This window comes from Stenella coeruleoalba (genome assembly GCF_951394435.1).
Source record: "Stenella coeruleoalba genome assembly, chromosome: 6".
NCBI classification, from domain to species: domain Eukaryota; kingdom Metazoa; phylum Chordata; class Mammalia; order Artiodactyla; family Delphinidae; genus Stenella; species Stenella coeruleoalba.
The window spans coordinates 40,864,725-40,870,724 of record NC_137151.1 but is presented as its reverse complement, the minus strand read 5'-3'; the positions used below and the strand labels follow the sequence as shown (position 1 = coordinate 40,870,724).

General features: G+C 37.0%; 1 protein-coding gene across 1 annotated transcript in view; it reads left to right on the top strand.

Annotated features, from left to right (window-relative positions):
• The first annotated feature begins 1,313 nt into the window (after positions 1–1,313).
• Positions 1,314–6,000, top strand: part of LRP1B (LDL receptor related protein 1B) — a 1,831,517-nt gene continuing 1,826,830 nt past the window's right edge. Inside the window, exon 1 of the mRNA XM_079925113.1 lies at positions 1,314–1,362. The gene's annotated coding sequence lies outside the window, so the exon portion shown is untranslated. The remainder of the gene's footprint in view (positions 1,363–6,000) is intronic.

Below are 6,000 nucleotides of genomic sequence, written 5' to 3'. Positions count from 1 at the left end.
GATCCACAAAAGCCTTGAACTATATTTATAAATTCTATACGGAGTCCAGTAGTCACTATATAGTTCATGTCTATTAACTCAATCTACATCATCTTTTATTGTACCAGGTAGGAGAAAAGGTAGTTTGAAGATAGCTTCTTCTGGAAATATTTATGATGTTGTTTTATCTCTCATATCCCTTTCTGATTTCTCATCACTAACACTGAAGTTATTCATTCCTTTATTCATTTATCTCATACATATACTAATCAGCTACTATGTAATAGTCCCTGCATATATAATTAAGAACAAGTCATAACATTTGTCCTCATGGAACTTAATTAATGTCCATAGAGGTATACAGACAATGAGCAGATGTTTACAATATAGGTGACAAGGGAAATTGAAGAACATATAAGAACATATAAGAGGTGTACATAACAATCTTGGTAGTTCAGGGAAAGCTTGTGAGGTGAAAGAGTAGGATGTGGTCCTTGAGGGAGAGGAGGTGGGCTGAAGAAAAGGAAGCAGGACTATTCTAAGTAGAGTAAATAGTTTATGCAAAGACCCTGCCTTGAGGCAGTCAGGAAAGAGGCACCTAGAAGTCTACAGGGAGTGTTAAAACCCTGGTTCTGAGGAAATGCAAATATAAGGGCAGAAAGTAGAACAAAGATAAGGGGATATTGTTGAGAAATAAGCAGGGCCAAATGAGAATGGTCCCAATAAAACATATGTAAATGTTGGAGGAGAATGGCATAGGCCAATGTGCTTTTTGCAAAGGTTATTCTTTCTGTAGTATGGAGAACAGATTAAAGAGGTATAAAATTGTCACTGGAGAGACCAGTTAGTGGGTAATTACAATAATCCAGGTGAGAAATTGTTTGAATTGGGGTTTGGCAGCGAGTGGAGTTGAGATGTATTTAAGAGCTCAGGACAGGACTTGGTGATTGGGGAGAATGAAGTGATAGGTAAAATAGAGGAAGAATTTGAAGATGACACTAGATTTTTGGTTTGATAATCTATGTGGATCTAGTCATATTTATTGGGACTTAGGTGACTGTTGGGAATTCAAGTGACGATTCCTAATATTTATTATAATAAATGGGTCCAGGCTAAGGCAGTCAGTGCGGTAGGTGTGAAATTGGCTTAAAGATAGCACTTAAGGTGTATTAGAATATGAACTGGGGCTTTTTTTGTTGCTGTTTCAGAATTATAGAGTAGACCTCAGGCTACATTCCAGGAAGGGACTCCCAAAAGAGTTGCTAGTTAAAACTGGAAGAAGCTGTAGAAGGAGATACTAACATTTCACTTTTTGTCTAGATTCTGGATGAGCTGGAGAAACCCGAAGATCCTCCCTACTGTCACCATGGAACTGCATGGAGAGTGAGTGCTTGGAAGTACTTGACACTTTTTTTTTCTGAATGTTTCTCAAAATGGTAGTATTGGTGGAGCAACTCATGTGAAGAAGAGAAGAGATTTAGAGTAACAGGTAAGAAGGTGTCTACTGCTTTTTGTGGGGCAGTGGCCTCTTGAGGCCATGAAAGTGAAAGTCATTGATTCCTGTGGGGTTAGGAAATGAGGGAGGAGCCAAAGCAGCCACTGGCAATTCCAGATGACTTGCAGCTTTGGGAGGGTTGGGGCTATGCCTTGCTAAACATTATCCAACAGAGAGAGCATGGTTTATATCAGTGTTGCTGTATGTCTTCGAATTCATATATTCAAGACACTGCCCTGGAAGCCGTATAAAACAAGGTGATCAGTGATGTCCAGGTCCTAAGGAAACATCCTAACACAGAAAGCTAAATGTTTCCACAACCCTTCGTAGAGAACTGAAAGATGAAGATGGGTAGACAAGGGCACTGTGGAAAGAAGAGACAGCCCAGTTAAATGCATATGGAAGTAAGAAAGCATACAGGAGTAATTTAAAAGACTTTTGGAGAGTTGCAGGAAGTCCAGAATATCTGGAAAGGAGACGAAATAAATGGGCAGGGATAAGATCAGGGTGTTACCCCTTCTCTCTCTCTCTGAGTTGAGTTGGTCTTTTATTCTCAAGGATAATCCATTCACTAATTCTAAGCATGGATTTACATAATGTTTACAATTTGCAAAAATATCACTGGCCATGTTAAAAAGTAAAAACCGAAGGGGGAGATACTGGACACTGAGAAGCCTCTGCAGAGAGATAAAGGAATCAGGGAAATTATTGCAATAGTCAGGGTAGATAAAGTAAATGGTTGGGTTTAGGTGGCAGTGGAGAACAAGAGGAGAGGACAGGAAAAAACAATCAGGCTACAACTACTGAGTTGAGGAGGTGTGGCAACTATAGCCTGCAAAGGCTAAAATATTTACTCTACACTTGAAGAGAAAATTTGTTGGACCCTTGTTTAGACTACTTTTTGTAGAAGCGGAGGTGGTAAGTTATATAGAGAAGGCTAACCTAGGAGCAATTTTATGTTTTAGGGTGGGGCATGCCATGCTTATAAATGGAGGGGAAGGGATATTGAAGATTTTGAAAGGAATAGATAACTATGGGAGGAGGGTCTCAGAAAAAGACAGAGGACAGAGAGATTAGCTTTGATAGAAGGAGGGGTCTTTTTCCATAGGTAGAGGTGGAAAGGTTAAGGCTGGATTTGGGTGGAAATACATTTAAATGTAGAAGAAGAGATTAAAGCACTCATGTCCAGTGGCTTTTTTATCCTATGATGTAGGAAGTAAAGTCACTTGCTGAGATTCTGGTGAGGGTGGATGAGAAAGAAGTAGCTTGCAGGAAAAGGTAGGGTTTGAACAACCACTTTGAGGGATTGGCAGAAAGGCAAAAGTATATGAATAACCTCACCTTCCTTGTCAGGCCCTGGGAACAAAGGAGCCTATAGACCAGAGGTTAGCACTGGTACTTACCAGCTCAGCTATATGATAGCTGTTATTTCTCTTTCCACATGCCTAGAGGAATAACCATGAGAGAATCCTACTTTAAACGTGTTAACATAAGTATTAACTCCAAGCACCTGACTTTGAGACAAATAGGTTCCAACTGGTTATTGAATTTAAGGTGTACTACACTCTTTTGAGAGTATAAAGAAGTGATTATGTCTTTCACAGAGCTCACAATTGATAGGTAAAAGCAAGATATGCATAAATAAGGAAGGTCAGAAAAGACTGAGTAGTGTTATACAGTCAATGTTAAAGTGTTTATAAAAAAAAGAAATACATAATTCTTCACAGAGGTGGAAGTAAGCTACAACTAAGGAAAAAGGGATATGTAAATAATATAAATAGATACCTAAAAAACATAAAGTAACTTTGCTGTGTCTTGGAATTTTTTGTTTTGCTTTATTTTTTTTAACTAAACATGTTGTACCCAATAGAAAACAACCATGGATAGAAGGTGTGTGATCCTGTTTTAAGTTAAAGACAGGAAAATGAAACTGTGCTTAATTGTCATCTCTTTCATACAGATCTAAATAAAAGTTTGCTGTTAATGATTCTAACAAGGATATCACTGAAAGAATAAGAAGTACATGGCTAAAGCATTTACTTATACTCCACAGATGACCTTAGTTTTTGTACATCCAAGTATAAGTTATTATCTCAGATAGGTGAATATAGTCAAGTGTTTACTGACAAAACAAAAGTTCATATCTAATCAACATGAGACTTTTACATAAAACTTTAAACCTTCAAATATTGCAAATGTATGAATCCATGTATTTCTGATATACTTAAAATCTTAGTGGGCATCCAAAGCTTTGAATGTTTATATTCTAGCTTATAAACTCTTAGAAGTCAATGACTCCTTTCCACCTCTATAACTCCGAATATTACCTTACATAGTAGAGTTTCAAAAATAACAGTTGATATCATGATGCCTTCTCTTCTATTTTACTTTTTTGTTTTATTTAACTTGTAGTAGAAAATACACAAAATGAGATGTATTAATGTACTAATGTACTACTTTTAAGTGCCCGATTTGATGAGCCACCCAGTTTTATAACTACAACCCACATCTAAATATAGGTTTCCTTATGCTCCTTGTCAGTCTGTGTCCCTCTGAGAAGTATTATTTTGATTTCTATCAAAACGGCCTTAGAAGTTTACTTTGAAAGAAAATATTTTCTTTACAATTAATTGGGTAAAATCAAGTATTTATATTCTTAGGCAGCCACAGTCACAAAAGTAACAAAGGTTATTCGAATGTAAATTTCCCAGCTTGACTTTCTACAATGACTAAGTTCACTTGATAATTACCACCAGCATCAACTCATCTTGTGTTGTGCTGTGTGGACCAGAGATAAAAAGCCTCTTTAATGGCAGCTCTTCAAAAGCATTACTCAAGAGTCATGATCATGTTCTAATGATTATTGGGTGTGTACTGAATCTCAAAGTCAGAGTCTTTGAAGACAAAGAAAGCCTACATTTCATGCCCCTAAGTTAATGAAGATAAAAATTCAAGGTTTGTGCATTGAGGACAACTACAAAAGCTTTGTTAAGATAATAGCCTTACTCTTCTTCTCACATCACAGTGATGCTTCTGTTAAAGAGCTTCACAGAAGTTCAGCAGATTGAATAAAATTGATGAATAATGGCTTTCAATCAGTGGTGCAAAATAGCAATGCCATTCACTTCTATTCTAGTGTAACTTGTCATATTTTCCAGATGTTTTAAAATCGGAACACAAGGTCTTTATGCGTACTGTGTGATATAGTATTATATCCTCATGGACCCTAGTACATAAAGGTTATTCTTAATGGTAAATGACAGATTTGCCATGGCATCTACTTCTAGGTTGGGGAAGTTAAAAGAGAGAAGTGGAATGAACTTGATTGGGTATTAGTGAATTATACATAAGTGATGGGCAAGGGGTTAAGATGTTTGTACTAATGAAGTTGAATAGGAGATTCCTCAATTCAGGAAACATTTGTACAGTTTCTACTATGAAGGACTGGATTATACACATTCTCTAAGGGAAACAGAAAGAATGAGAACTCCTGCCTTTATAATTATTTAGTTGAGCAGGGAAGGCAAGACACATAGATAACCATGAACAAAGAAGTTTTAACATATACAAAAGGACAGATGTTAAAATCATTGTCAAAAGCTTGAAAGTAGAAGATTGAAATAGCAAAGAATGTCCGGATAGCACAGAACCATCCTCATTTTAGAATTCCCATGAACATTTACTGTAACCATCAATACCACCACTACCATCCTCTCCGCCATGCCTAATAACCACACTTCTGAACATATTTGTCACTATTGTCACTAGACCCATCTCCTTTTTGAGTATCCTATGTACTCCAGCTTTAGCCGGAATGCTATTTCCCTCCTTGAAATGATTTGTTGTTCTTTTCATTGCTTCCTTGATGAATTCACTCCAAAGTTATGCTCTCCAACTTCCCTAATTATGTGCACCACATGTGTATATTCTTCCTCCATTAACATTTCTTCAGTGCTTAGGTGTAAATCTCATATTATGTAGCTGTGACCTGTTTAAGATTGCTTTTGTCCATACGAGAAAGTGCCACAAAGAAGGATAATGCATTGGGCTTCGTATTTATTAGTACCTAATACATAAGCAATATTCAGATGCTTGCTGGATCAGCAAATCGTTGAACAGAGGGATAAATGTTGCTTCTATGTAGAGGAAGCTTGGCATAGTAGACTGGAGTCAGAATCCAGAGTTTTAGGTGTGAGCCTCAGCTCTTTCACTAAAAAACTGTAATCCTGAGCAAACCAGATTTTCTGAAGGCATGCAGATGGGAATGGATAAAGAGTAGTAATTGAAGGAAATGGGGTTTAATTTGCTACCAAGTGATTCTAATTAATAGAAAAGGAATCCTAATACTCTGCATCGTTGTTTAGTGAAGAATAATGAGACACAATAATGTTTCCTATTACTACAAAACAAAGGGAATTGCACCAAAAAGGAGTGTTGAGAAGACATTGGACAGTGGTCAGCAAGGCAAAAGAAGATGAAAATTGTTGTATTTGGCTTTGAGAAGGATATAGTGACTTTAAAACGAG